Raw genomic sequence first — 15937 nt, 5'->3', positions numbered from 1 at the left:
AGGTCATAATCTCAAAGTTAGTGAGTTTGAGCCCCGTATCTAGCTGCGTGGTACGGAGTCTTCTTGGTATTCTGTCTCTCCTTCTCTCTGCCCCTCCACAGCTTATGCATGCACTCTGTATCTCTCAAAATAAATAAATAAACTTAAAAACAAAGAGAGACTAAACAATTAAGTTAAAATGTCTCAGTTTATTACATGAGTCCTGAGGAGTCTGACTCCAGCCTCATTCTCCAACCTGGTCTCTCTGCTACATGACCTCACACTTCCTTTATTGCCATAGTTCTCCACAGAAATAGAATGAATAGGATGTGTATACTTCAATAGGAAGTGTGTTTGTTCACCTTACTTGTAGTTATTACAAATATATTATATACATATTATATATGTGTATACACATATAGATGTGTGTATATATGTATACATGTAATATATACATAGTGAAAGAGAAAGAAAAAGAGAGAGATTTAAAGAGATTTATTATAAGGGACTGGCTCACATGATTATGTGATTATGACTGGGAACCCCAGGATAATAGATGTGTAACACTAGTCTGAATCTGAATGTCTGAGAAGAATAGAGTTGATGATATAAGTTCCAGTCCGAAAGCTAGCAGGCTCAAGACACAAGGAAAAGGAACGTTTAAGTAGAAGTTTGAAAGCTGGTGCAATGTCCCAGCCTAAGCAATAAGGCAGAAATTTCCCCTTACTTAGCCTTTTTGTTCTATTCAGGTCATCAATTGATTGTATGAGGCTCACTCACATCAGGGAGGACAATTGACTTTACTGGATCTACTGATTCAGATGTTAACCAGAAACACCCTCACACAAAGTTAACCATCACACCTGCTCTCCCTCTATTGATGAGTGCATGAACATGCTCTCACTTCCTGCATTTGTCACATTTTTCATTGTCTGCTAGGACTTTGCACAAGTTTCTCCCTTTCAGTCAAATGACTTTCCTTTTCCTACATGACTGATATTACCCTATGTGTCCTTAAAATCTATTTTACAGCCAGATTATAGTGAAGACTCCATGAACCAACCTAGGCAAAATTAATTTCCTGATGCTCTGTTTCAGGAAAGAACCTTGTTTGCTCCTCTTTTAGCTACATGAAATATGGCTATCTGGGCAAGCCTAGTTCTCTGTCTTCCTCACTTTTCTATGAGCTAATTACTCCAAGGCAGTAGCTGTCAAACAAAGATGTTATCCACCCCACCATCAGGGGATATTTGTTAACATGTGCAGATATTTTTGGTTGGCATAACTGGAGGAGGGAATGCTAATGCAATGTAATGTGTAGGGGTCAGAGGCTAACCAAGCAATTGTGCACAAGATACCCTTCTGCAACAAAGAGTGACCTACCTAAGGTCTCCTTGGCACTGTTTGACACTTTCGGCAGAATAAATCTTCGTTGAAGGGAGTCAGCTGTACTGTACGGTGCAGGAGGATTAGCAGGATCTCTGGCTTCTATTCACCTGATGCAGGAACAGCTCCTCCTCCAGTCATGAAAACAAAACCTTCTCCAGACATTGAAAATGTCCCATGTTGCAAATTTCTCTATGGATATTGAGAAATTTTTTAAAAATATACGAAAAAAAACCAAACTTGTGGAAACAGAGATTAGAATGGTGATTATCAGGGCCTGGAAGGGATGAGGGATGGGCGGTTTAGGTGTGGGTGGGTGTGTATGTGAGGAGGTGATGACGAGATACTGGTAGAAGGATATAAATTTCCAGTTGTTAAGTTCTGGGGATCTAATATACAGCATTGTGATGTAGATAACAATACCATATGATATACTTGAAAGTTGCTAAGAGAGTAGATCTTAAATGCTTTCAGACAAGAAAAGAAATGGAAATTATGTGAAGTGATGGAGGTGTTAACTCACACTATGGTAGTAATCATATTTTAATATATAAGTGTATCCAGCATGTTGTACACCTTAAAGTTACACAATGCCATATGTCAATTATATCTCAGTAAAGGTGGTGAAGAAAAAAAAAAACACATATTATGCATAATAGCACCTGATTAGCCAAGATAGTGAAGGCTTAAGAAAATGAATTCTGGAATCATAGAGTCCTGGTCTTGAATCCTCTCTGAATTTAGTGCAAGGAACAATGAGACATATTTAATTTCCTCAAACTCTGTTTTCATCTGTGACCTAATGGTCTAAGAGTACTAAATGACCCCCACAGTAATTGGGATAATTAAATGAGTGAATATGTAGTGTCTGGTAAATGGTATGTGCTCAGTACATGCAGCTACCGTGACTGGCTAAGAGAATGCCACCATAAAGGCAGGTGTATTTACCTGAAAAATACCCTTAGTTGCATCGTTTCAGAATATCTATAAAACGTAAAATTTGCACCAAATATCTTAGCACAGAAGTACTGTGCTGGATTACATTTAAATGTTTCATGTGCAAGCTTTGTTCCCTTGAATACAGGGATTACATTTTTGCTATCTCCCATAGTGTAGGCTATAATAAATATTTGGTGAATTGAAACAAGAAAAAAATATCAACATTTATAAAATTGAGTGTGGCTGTTATACCTCTAAATAAGTCTTATTTGTCTGTCTCACCCTATTACTGTTATGAGTAATTTTCTTTTTATCAGTATTAAGTGCATACAGAGGCAGCATATAAAATATCAATTTATAGGGTCATGGCACACTGCTACAATACCATGATGTAATGCAATGAAAAGATGAAATTTGGGACATAGATGTCTGTAGGAGGTCCAAAAGTTATGGAAAGATGATTCAAATTGTACAGACCACAATCACAGGATTAAGGGAAAGCAATTGTCACTTGTACTATGTGCTTATAACAAGAGTCAGAATGTGCCAGATGCACAGCTTGTCTGCAGCTGTTGTCATTTGAATCTTTTGTACAACATCCATTTCTCTCCCAACTGTGTGGGATTTATAAGAGCAGAGAGTTGATCAGAATCACTTTTTTTTTTTTTTTTGGTACTGAATTCTTGTGTAATAGCTCTTAGATTTAAACCATGCAGAAGAAAACATAACCCAGAAATAATTCCACACATACTGCTTAAGCTATCACAGATGCCTATGTTGGATTTCATTGGATACAACTTTAAAGTGCTGATTAGGTCAGGCTGTGAGCTTTGCCAACTACAACTGGAAACTCATAAATTGGTAAAATGCCACCTTTGCGATAAGTGTATATTTTAAATGCAGTCTTTGTACGAATATTAGCAGATCAATCTCTAATATCAAATACATATTTTCCACTATACTTTAGATTTGCAACATGCTTCTACTGCACAATATTAGGGAGATGATATGATTGAAAAGCATATGAATGCACCACATACATAACATATTTTAAGACCAAAGGCTGTAAAAATGACCATGGTATATTTGTTACTCTCATATTTGTAGACACGTATCATCTTTGTTATATTAAAGACTAAAAAATTACTTTAAATTTCCACACTAAAATCATGTCTCACACAAATCAGCAACTCATCTATTTCACTTTATTTTTTTTTCCATGCCCAGGCAAACACCTCAAAAGAATACTATAAACATTAACTTGTGGTTTGATCAACCTTGATGAACACTTTGTCTAACTAAACCCAATTCTAAATATTTTGTTCAGATTAAATTTAGTACATCTTTTTTTCATATTCTGTGAGGTTTTTATTTCAATCAGGAAGTAATCAAATCTATATACAGTCTAAAAACAGTAAAAGAACCCTCAGTCCATCTGAGGTAGGGACAGAGGTGGGGCAAGGAAGCATCCAACTTGGCACCTGGAGAGAGGAATTGGGCATTGTTTTGTCAGCATTGAGGTCAGGACCAAGCAGAAGGAAGCTTGCTGAGTGTAGAGCAGGGAGGGCACTACTGGGCAGGCTGAGCCTGTCCACCTATCCCCACAAAGCTGGCAGAGATGCTGAGACTACCCATGTGGCCAGCCTGCCTCAGAAGAAGCCAACACTCAGTCTGGATTTCCTGCCAGCAAGCAAGCCAAATCTTCACAGTGCAGCCCACAGTCCCTGAGAAGAGTCAGCCCTAGGACAAAACCATCACAGTCATGTTGCACCCTGGAGACACAGCAGGAATTATGTACAGATCATGCTGCTTTTACTTCAGACCCTGAGGGACTGGTTATAGCAGGGGCTTAAGACTTGGGTCTGGTAGGGCTTCAAGGGCGTACACAGTGCCTGTGGACTGTCAGGGTCCACACCTGCTCCTTAGGTCCATGCCCCCTCCCCACATGAATGAGTTCTATGTGCCATGGACAATGTAGTGTTTTATCACATGTATAGATGTTGTTGCCAAATGTCTGTAGGATATGGATACAGTTGAGGGTCTAGATGTTCCAGATTTTCATTGGTAGGAGCCACTATACAGGTGCCTCTGGGTGACTATCAGGGCCCACACCCAATGGCTGAGGGCCATGAGCTTCTTCAACTTCAGCTGGGTGCCCAAGATGTTGCAGACCTTGATGGCCTTCAGGGAGCCTCTGAAGAGCATGCCATGTTAAGAAAACCAGCATTCACACTGCTGTCATGCCATCTTCTACAAGATGTTTCACAAGATTGTGGCACAGTCTTCTGTGTTGCTATAGAGCTTGCACCCCAGGATGTGGAATGCCAGCACAATGCCATTACGGTCCTCCAGTGTCTTCTGGCACTTATAGGTGATACATGTGTCCCACACATTGATGTTCCTGTTGGAGAAGGCACTGAAGAGCAGGTAACTTGTGGAATGGAAGCAAAGACACCAGACAGGGCCCAGGAAGAGTCCTTTGAATGGAAGATCTGCTGAAGATCATGGGATCCTTAGGATTCCCATGTTCAGGCGTGCACTGATGCAAGACAGCTGGTCATTCAACGTGGTCACACCCCTATGAAACTCCATGACACCCTTGCTGAACTTGCTCTGGATTTCATTTAGGACATCACACTTGATCTTGATGCTCTTCACCAGCTTCTCCTGCAGCTTGCCAAGCACAGAGCACAGGAAAGCATCTCCTGGATCTTCCACACTAGTACCATGTGCATTTCTGGAAGTGGTATTTTGTCAGCTGCAAGAATTCTTTCAAGCCCTGGAAGCAGCAAGTTTCCAGGTATATACCATGTGTGTCCTGGGCCTTGGTGAACCATGTACCTGTTCTTGGGGTGGGGCACTTATGCTCACACACCTTGAGGTGGGCCTCCAGGTTCATCTTAAGGAAAGGCAGGCAGCTGGGGTTTTTGAGGCACTGCACAGGTCTGTAGGCAAGGTTGCCCTTGTGGTCCTTCCAGGCACTGAGCTTAATGGATGAAGAGCTCCTTGATCTGCTCTGCCTTAACAATGTTCACCACCACCATCAGCTTGGTATTGATCAGGGGACACTTCTGTGCCTGCATGGCTCATCTTTTCTTTCTTTTCTTTCTTTTTTTTTTTTGTAATTTTGTTTTATTTTTATAATTCCTTAAAACTGTAAGTATTAACTTCTAATTCATCTTAGGTTTAAACAACTGCATGGCTCACCTTTGACAGAACATGTGCCCACATGTGATGTCACAGGGTCCTAGAACACATTGCAGTACAGCTGGTGCAGGGCTTTTTTGGGGGCTGCTCTGCAAACAGCAGTGGCCCCTGCACATCCTTTGCCTCAGACAGTGAGAAAGTGGAGAGTGGGGTCATGCTGGACTCACAGTGCAGGGAGGTGACCAAACGGCAGTGTCCGAGTGGCAGAGGTACTGATAGGGGGCATGATGTCCTCCTCATCCATGGAGAATAGGCAAGCATGCTTTTGCACACATGGGTCCCATCAGCTTTCCTGATGGTGCTGACAACCAAAAAGGCAGCTTGAAGGTTATTTCCGTTCCGGTCCTGGTGGCAATGTCTGGGGTGGAAAGGTTGGCAAGTCCCTCAGAGAAGCAGTTGCAGCGGGTGCCCTTGCCTGGGCTCATGCTCTAGAGAGGCATCTAGAGTGCTCAGGTGATATTCCTCACCCACAGCTGCCCCAGGGATTTGACAACACATTCTGCCTTCTTGTGCCCCCTGGCCACTGGCCAGAAAAGGGCTTAAGTTTACCTCTAAGGATAGTTTAAGTCTTCACACTTGTGCTTTCCTCCATATTCTTATATACTGTTAAATTCCTGTTTCCTTTGATAATTACCTGTTACAGGCATATTCCAAAAAACAAAAACAAAAACAAAAACAAAAACAAAAAACAAAAAGCCTGTGTATTGCTATTTGATTCCTGTTGCTAGAATTTTTCAGTTTACAAGAATTAACTAATTATTTCTCGTCTCTGGTGCAAAACACTTAGACCTAAAGTCACATTGTGCCCTTGGATTTTTAGAGTAACTCCAATAATACAGTAAGATATCTATAATTAATTATATCCAGGTAGCCCTTCCCTTCTTGCTGAGATTCCATATGAAGTGAAGGTGAGTGTGTTGGTAGTGGGTACAGAGAAGGAAGTCTTGGGAATAGTCATGGTTTCACAAATAATCTTTGTTCTCTGCTGCATAAGAGCTAGCTTTTAATTTGAAATATGATAGGCAACATAAAGTGTACATTTCCTTTTTAAATTTTTTTTAACGTTTATTTATTTTTGAGAGAAATAGAGCATGAGTGGGGGAGGGACAGAGAGAGAGGGAGTCACAGAATCTGAAGCAGGCTCCAGGCTCAGAGCTGTCAGCACAGAGCCTGATGCAGGGCTCAAACTCACGAACTGGGAGATCATGACCTGAGATGAAGTTGGATGCTCAACCGACTGAGGCACCCAGGTGCCCTTAAAGTGTACATTTTCAATTCCAATCACTTTCCTAAGTTACTCAAATGATTTGACTTTTGAAGATCACTGTCCCACTATATACTCGTCCAACAAAAAAAGCCAATAATTTTCTTAATTCCACGCACTATTCTATAACAAAGAAATTATATGAAACACTCAACATAGATTTTACTCTACAAAATGTAAAAACACAGTATCTATCATATATCCCATCGTATATGCTTTTTATTGCATTTGGCAGCTTAATGGATCTCTATGTAACTTTGAGGTTTTTGTCTTTACCATGCAAGATACCAGCAGAGATAGTGTTTGCTTGCTCTAAGTCCCACTCCAAGTTCTAGAGAATCTCATGGCTTCAGCAGTGGGCATACATCAATTCCATTCTGATTCACTGTGTTTGTGGGAACCAGGGACAGGTAATATAATCACAATTGGTATAAGTGTCTGTGGATGGCAGCATTTTTCACAGTAAAGAGGGACATTGGCAACCATCCCGAAAGTCAAGAATATCCAATGAAAAAGAGTATGTACTTTTCATTAAAGAACAATAGTATATGTTATTTTCTTTGGTGGCACATTGGAATGTATTTGATTGATAATGTAAGGGTGTTTTGTGATAAAAGATTACACAGTATAAAATTTGATAGGACTGTTGAGAAATGAGCACTGATTGTGTTGATGATTGCCAGCAGTAACTCATGTTAGAAAGTAGTACCTGAGTTCACAGAAAAGGAGGTTGGTGGTTCCAAGGAAAAACAGAAGTGGTCAATTATTTTCTGTGTACTCATCCAATCAGGTTGATTCTAAGAAGAGTAAATTTGTTGCTCATATTCATAATTGCTGACCTTTTGAGTGAAAATAACTTTTTAATAATGCCCTGTTACAGGGGCACCTGAGTGGCTCAGTTGGTTGAACATCCAACTTCTGCTTAGGTCATGATCTCACGGTTCATGGGTTTGAGCCCTGCATCAGGCTCTGTGCTGACAGCTTGGAGCCTGGAGCCTGTTTCAGATTCTGTGTCTCCCTCTCTGCCTGTCCCTGCTCACAGTCTGTCTCTTGCTCTCTTGCTCTCTCTCTCAAATAAATAAACATTTAAAAAAATAAAATAATAAAATAATGCCCTGTTACATATACATTCAAATAAGGTATTCAGCCCTGGAAGATGAGGAAATTTCAGTTACTCTCTTACCTTCCAGGCATGTCTTCGATTTATATATATCCAATTAATCAAGAAAGTACAAAACAAGGACATGTAATTTACTACAATTATTCTTTTTTAATGATTTGAATGTTTTTATTCATCAAGTTCTCTGACAATTTAAAAATAATTTCATAATAATAATTCATTGTATATATACATACGTGTGTGTGTGTGTGTGTGTGTATATATATATATATGGTCTTGTAGCTTAGTTTTTCTTTCATAATAATAATTCATTGTATATATATACACGTGTGTGTATATATATACATATATATATATGTATATATATATGTATATATATAGTCTTGTAGCTTAGGTTTTCTTTTTTTAATTTTACTTTCTTTGAGTGAAAATTTAGATATATTATCCCAAAAGGGAAAACAGAAATAATAGTCCTTTAGGTCACAATTCAGTAAGTGAAAGTCAGGTTTTCTCGTCAAGTTTTATTTTAGAAACTCTCTTTAGGAATAACAAATTATTTGAAAATAGTGACAAATAAAGATGTATAAATAGCTAATGACTTGGTTGTTTTAACATATGTTTTTTTTCCCCTAGCACCAGAAAGCTATTTACCAAGAGTCAAGCTTGGGAATCAAGATGCAGAAATGATTAACAGATACTGTCTTTCATTTTGAAACTTAAAGGCACAGGATAGATAAATGAATATCTAATTATGAGATTTCTGGTAGTTTACAAAGGGCATAGTGATCTCTTTTATATCATGAAGATACTAATAATTCATTCAGTTATTTATTCAGCAAAGATTTCTGAGCATCCACTGTTTCTTTGGGAAATTTGCTAGATGCAAGCATAGATTGGCAACTAAGACAGGAAAAATATTTTCCCTCAAAAAACTTACAACTAATAAAATTTACCATGTTTAATACAATTGTTAAGAAGAAGAATTGATAATGTCTGTGAACTTTCCTCTTCAATTAAAGGAAAATTAGTTTCAAATATGTTTATGGTATTTAACCTATTTAAACATATGCATTCTTTTTTTTTTAATTTTTTTTAATGTTTATTTATTTTTGAGACAGAGAGAGACAGAGCATGAATGGGGGAGGATCAGAGAGAGGGAGACACAGAATCTGAAACGGGCTCCAGGCTCTGAGCTGTCAGCACAGAGCCCGACACGGGGCTCGAACCCACGGACCGCGAGATCATGACCTGAGCCGAAGTCGGCCCCTTAACCGACTGAGCCACCCAGGCGCCCCTAAACATATGCATTCTTATGCACTCTACTGAAAATACAGTCAGGGTAGTGCAAAATAGTATTGCTAATTTATTAATAATTTACTAATATTTTAACTTTCAACTTATTTCATTCAGAATTCCAGAATATTGAAAATGTGAAACTCAGGTGTTTGACTAAGGCTACACAATTACTAAATTCATATTTATGGCAACATTAAACATTATAACGATTTAAATTTTTTACAATCTCAGTGCAAACTCAAACTACAAATACAAACGTTTACATGTTCACCTTCAAACAGCTATGATATTCTGTGAATTAGAGGTAAAATAACCTAAAATAGTGAACAAAACTTTTACTATTTACCTAAATATCCATACATCACTTTAAAAAGCCATTAACTTTCTCAGTAAATATAATTAAAAATAATGTGGTCTCAATTTTCCGCTCCCACTAAAAATCTTTTATTTTTCAAGTAACTCCTAGATTTTTAAAATAAGCTTTGGCTAAATTCTAAAAGAATCAAACTTAATTACTTAGTAATTATTCTTATTTGGTATGTGTAAAATCTCAACAGTCCTTTAGATATAAAACAGTTGTTTAAATTAAATATATTCGGGGATTAATATTTAATTATATATCACAGAATTGCTCTCTTTCACAAGAAAATCATATTGCCTCTATACATATTTTAATGAGATAAAATCAGATTTTCTAAATATAAAATGTTTTGAAATAATAATTAAAACCTACAATTAAATATACTGACTTTATCCTTATAAACTATTTTGATATATATGTTTAAATAAATCCTTTTGTTAACAGAGTGTTATCACACACGGACCCATAATATGTTCATCCAAAACAGAACTTACAGATAATGCGATCCAACCTCTTCACCTAACAGATGAAAAACATGACATCCAGAAAGGTCATGAGAAATTTACAGATAGAAGCCAGATGTTTTGACTTCCCGTCAAATATATCTTCTGTTATACATATTGCAGCTTCACGAACCACCAGTTTTCATCAAAATAAAATGCCATAAAGGCCCAATACTAAAAATACTTAACCATTCTATTATATTTGATTGATGGTTTAGGTGGCACGTGAACATTTTTCAGTATCTCTAGGTCATTACTATAAATATTAATGTGTGTGTGTGTGTGTGTGTGTGTGTGTGTAATTCTATAGATAAATTGTTGTTTGGCAATGAACTTTGGAATGCCAGTAGAGCAATGGTTTACTTCATCAAGATTATCCCTCTTGTTTTATAGTTTACCATGTGTTATAGTTTGTAATACTTAGAAGAGAACCTATGTTTATTCTTATATCTTTAGCTTACTTTTGAATTGTTTTTAGATTTCTGTAGTAATATTATACAGTTGCTTTCAAAGTGGTGACTTACTCTTACTTCCCTAGCTTGAAAGGTACATCTACATATAGCCCATTGTCTCCTCCTCTTCTATAAACCATAGGATTACAATAGCAATTCTTCTATCTAGAATAGAATGTTCAGAATGTCTTTGTTTTGCATGGTGAAGAGAACCTTCTCAAGGGATTTTTATGAGGATCACATGAAATCATAGTTGTAAAGAGTAAAGTATTATTTGTTCCAAGAAGATAACAACATTCAATGTCTGTCACTGGACCTAATGAAGACAAGCCAGAGCAGCATGGGGAAATATGTAAGAATCTGGTGGCCCAAAGAGTGGTCAGTGATGAAATCCTCAAACATATCTCATTTAGGTCACAACACTTAAAGTTTTCTCATTTAGTAATTCAAATTTGCATCCCAAATTAAAATCCTCCACACAATGAAATATAGTTATCATTTGGTGAAAAGGAAGTCTGACAACTTCAGCAAAAGTGAAGAGCATTTCCAATGACCTTTACCACTGTCTAACGAATTTGTCTGCTGGGAAACCATTAAATTTTTGACCATGGGATGCTTTGTATCTTGTGATCTTCAGCATCCTGCACATCACCAAAGGAATGCCCCGTGACCAACATAATGAAAGCAGATGTGTACTGAGGTTTTAAATTTATGTATCAATAGGTTTCCCAGTATAAGAAAATATAAAAGAGTACTATAATTTTGATCAAGCATTGCTAAGTTTTTAAAAAGGGAAATACCTTTTACTGAAACAACATTGTTTTATTTTACATAGGGAATCAGTTACTATTCCTTAATTCCTATTTCTATTTCCTTTCTGAGGACTCACCAACACCTGTGAGGATGCCGGACTCCTAAAGAAAGCTCAAAAAACAGGGTTCTTTTATGATTACTATTATTAGCTGTTTTGTTTCTGATAAAAACAAAGAAAATGTTTTTTGTTTCTGATAAAAACAAAGAAAAACCAAAGAAGAATGTATGAGCACCAATTTAAGGAGACTGCTAAAAGCCACAAAGCTAAAATACTTAGTGTGAAATTTAAATATTTATATGTTACAAGATTGTTTTGAATAATAATTATCACAACCTTGAGTGCAGTGCTAATGTATCTAAAATTGTTTTCATTGCCAGAAATTCCCAGGGGGGCAGGAAACCAAACAGGCATTAGCTCTAGGATCCCTAGGCAAATTACGAAGGTAAATCAATCACCCTGCTAATTTCAAATGCTTCACCAATTATAAAATATAAAAGCAAATGTATATCAGTTAAATATATACGTTTGTTTCACATTCTGTATCTGTTATAGAACTCTATATGCATGTTTGTGTATCTGTGTACACAGGTGTACATGTGTGTGTTTATGGGTGAATTGGGCACGTGCTATCTTTGCTAAGACTTCTTATGCAATAAATTTCTAAGGCAATTTATGATTATACTATTTGGAGCCCTAGTTTTGTTACTTAAAGCCATTACATTATTTGTAGTAAACAGGGCTGGTGTTCTGCCCATATCTTTTTTACTAGGCTGCATTGCCCATCTCTCAGCAGTTGTGAGAGTTGACTGACAGACAGTAGCTTAACACTGTACTCTTATCCCGATAAATGGTTTTGGCTACACTGAGTCACCTAAACCAAGCAGAAATATCTCCGTTTTTTGCTCCCCCCTGAGCATGCATAGAGCCAAAGACTGGCAGATATGTGAGTACAGAAAGCTAGCCACCCTCCCTCAAGGGCTGACAACTTCAGGTTGCCATTCATGTTCTCTGTTGAGACAGACTGAAGCTAGTGATCAGCGGAAATCAAATCTTTATCTAGGTTTTTTTTCCTACTTAATACTGCATCCCTCACACCCTGTCTGTTTTACTGACACACTTCCATTGCTTTATCATTTTCTTAATAATCCTTTTAGTCTCTGCTTCTAGGGAAACTGAACCTGTAACAATTCAGCTACCACTGTATACAGTGTGATTACAGCCAAATCAGATGTTATGAGAAGTCAGTGTTTGCAAGGTTTTGTTTAGTTATTACTTGATGGTCTAAAGAGGCCCTAAAGAAGCTTATGATTATAGAAAGCTCCTGAGAACATTCTCCATAGGTCTCTTATGTTTCTGCACATCTTGAATCCACTTTTCTTCAGAATTATCTTTTATTATCATTAATACTATATTTTTAAGAATAGTTTTAGGTTCACAACTGAATTGAGAAGAAGATACAGAGATTTCCCACATACTCCCTACCCCCCACATATGCACAGCCTCTCCCAACATCAACACCCTTCACTGGAATCATACAATATGGAGCCTTTTCAGATTGGCCTCTTTCACTTACTAATGTACATTTAAGATTTCTCCATGTCTTTTCATGGCTTGAGAGCTAATTTCATTTTAGTACTGATTAACGTCCCATTGTCTGGATGTACCACAGTATATTTACCCATTTGCCTACAAAAGGACACTATGGTTGCTTTTTCATTTTGGCAATTATGAATACAGCTGCTACATATATATCCATGCATGGGGTTTGTTGGATATACTTTTTCAAGTCCTTTGGGAGGTAACAAGGAGCATCATTGCTGGACCACTGGATCCTATAGTAAGAGCATGTTTGATTTTGTAAGAAATTGACAAACTATCTTCCAGAGTGGCTGTACCATGTTGTTTTCACAACAGGAATGAATGAAAGTTCCTGCTATTCCACATCCTTGTCAACATTTACTGTGGTCAGTGTTCTGGATTTTGTCCATTTCAGTATGTACATGGTATTTCATCAGTGATAGCATTTGTATTTCTTTGATGACACTATCATGCTGAGTATCTTTTCATATGCTTACTTGCCATCTGCATATATTCTTTCATGAGCTGCCTGTGAAGGTCCTTGTCCTATTAACTGGATTTGTTTGTTTGTTTGTGTTTTTCTTATTGTGAAGTTTTCTTTTGTTAGTGTTTTGGGTAACGGCCAATCCAATGGGTCCTTTAAAACATCTTTTCCCAGGGGCTCCTAGGAGGCTCAGTTGGTTAATCATTGGACTCTTGATTTCAGCTCAGGTCATGATCTCATGGTCCATCAGATTGAGCCTCACATTCTCTCTCCTTCTCCTCCTCTCTCTGTGCCCCCTCCACTTGCTCTCTCCCTGTCTCAAAATAAAATAAACATAAAACACACACACACACACACACACACACACAAAACCCCACTGAGATTTAAAAATATGCGTTTTCCCAGTCTGTGGCTTGTCTTCTCATTCTCTTGGTATCATCTTTTACAGAAATTTTTAATTTTAATGGAGTCTACCATATCAATGATTTCTTTCGTGAATCATGCTTTTGATGTGTAAAAAATGTAAGCACCATACCCAAGGTCATCCAGGTTTTCACCTGTGTTATCTTTTAGGACTTTTATAGATTTGCATTTTACATTTAGGTCTGTAGTTCACTTTGATAATTTTTGTGATGGGTATAAGTTTTGTACCTAGATATATCTCTATATGTTTTTGTATGTAGTTGTTCCAGCACCATTCTTGAAGAGACTATATTTATATTGCCTTTGTTCCTTTGTCAAAGATCAGTTGATTGTATTTAGTGAGTCTATTTCTGGGTTCTCCATTGTGTTTCATTGATCTGTTATTAATCTGTTCTTTTGCTAATACCACACCTTCTTGATTACTATAGTCTATGGTAAGTTATCAAGTTGGGTGGCATCAGTCTTCCAATTTTGCTCTTCTCCTTCAGTATTGTGATGCTTATTTTGGATCTTCCCCTCTTCATTTAAAGTTTACATTTTGCTGCTATCCCAAAATACCTTGCTGGGATTTGATTAGGGTTGCACTGAATGTATAGAACAAGTTGGGGAGACCTGCCACCTTGACAATGTTGAGTGTTCCTATCCATGACATGGCATATCTCTCTACTTATTTAACATTTTTATTTTATTCATTAGAATTTTGTGGTTCTGTTAATAATAGATCTTGTACATACTTTGTTAGATTTATACCTTAGTATATAATTTTGTGATGCTAATATAATGGAATTGTTCTTTTAATTTCAAATTCTACTTGTTAATTACTGGTATATAGAAAAGTGGTTGGCTTATATGTATTAATCTTGTATCCTTTAACTTTGTTATTTTTTTTTTTTATTTTTTTTTTAACGTTTATTTATTTTTGAGACAGAGAGAGACAGAGCATGAACGGGGGAGGGTCAGAGAGAGGGAGACACAGAATCTGAAACAGGCTCCAGGCTCTGAGCTGTCAGCACAGAGCCCGATGCGGGGCTCGAACTCACAGACCGCGAGATCGTGACCTGAGCCGAAGTCGGCCGCTTAACCGACTGAGCCACCCAGGCGCCCCTCCTTTAACTTTGTTATAATTGTTTGTTAGTTCCAGGACTTTTGGGTTTTCTGCATAATCATGTTACGTGTGATCAAAGACAGTTCTATGCGTTCCTCCCATATATGTATGCCTTGTACTTCATTTTCTTGTCTTGTTCCAGTAACTAAAACCTCTACTACACTGTTGAAAAAGAATGATGAGGGGTGCCTGTGTGGTTCGGTCGGTTAAGCGTTCAACTTCAGCTCAGGTCATGATCTCACAGCTTGTGGGTTCAAGCCCCATGTCAGACTCTGCGCTGACAACTCTGGACCTGCTTCACATTCTGTGTCTCCCTCTCTCTGCCTCTCCCCCACTCATCCTCTGTCTCTTTCTTTCTCTCAAAAATAAAATAAAATATTAAAAAAAATAGAAAAGGAAGGATGAGAGGGGACTTTTTTTGTTTTATACCTGATATTGGTGGAAAGGTTTTGAATTTATCACCATATAAATTCAAAGTATGATGTTAGCTGTAGGCTTTTTGATGATATTCACTGTCAAGCTGAGGAAGTTCCCCTTTAACCCTAGTTTACTGAGAGTTTTTATCATAAATGGGTGTTGCATATTGTCTAATGCTTTTTCTGCATCTACTGATATAATTATGTGGATCTTTATTTTTTTAGGCTGTTTAGGTGATGGAGTATCTTAATTGATTTTCAAATGTTGAAACAGCCATTCATACCTAAGATAAATTCCACTGGTTGTGGTATATAATTCTTTTTACACATTGCTGGATTCTATTTGCTGATATTTTGTCGAGGATTTTTGCTTCTATGTTCATGAGAGATACTAGTGTGTAGTTTTCTGCTCTTGTAATTAGGGTAATTATGATATTAGGGCAATTCTGGTCTTGTAGGTTGTGTTAGAAACTATTCTCTCTGCTTCCATCCTCTGGATGAGGTTGTAGAGAATTGCTATAACACTTTCCTTAAGTGACATAATTTCCAGTGAAGCCATCTGGGCCTAGCACTTACTGTTTTGGAAGGTTATTAGTTCTGGACTGTCTTT

The 15937-nt window shown here is 37.4% G+C and overlaps 1 pseudogene; it reads right to left on the bottom strand.

Annotated features, from left to right (window-relative positions):
- Window positions 1-3887: 3887 nt before the first annotated feature.
- On the bottom strand, window positions 3888-7969 carry LOC122241960 (annotated as a pseudogene).
- Between the last annotated feature and the right edge of the window lie 7968 nt (window positions 7970-15937).

This window comes from Panthera tigris, chromosome A1 (assembly GCF_018350195.1).
Source record: "Panthera tigris isolate Pti1 chromosome A1, P.tigris_Pti1_mat1.1, whole genome shotgun sequence".
In the NCBI taxonomy this organism is placed as follows: Eukaryota; Metazoa; Chordata; class Mammalia; order Carnivora; family Felidae; genus Panthera; species Panthera tigris.
Note: the sequence above shows the minus strand (reverse complement) of the source record. Positions and strands in the feature narration are given on the sequence as shown.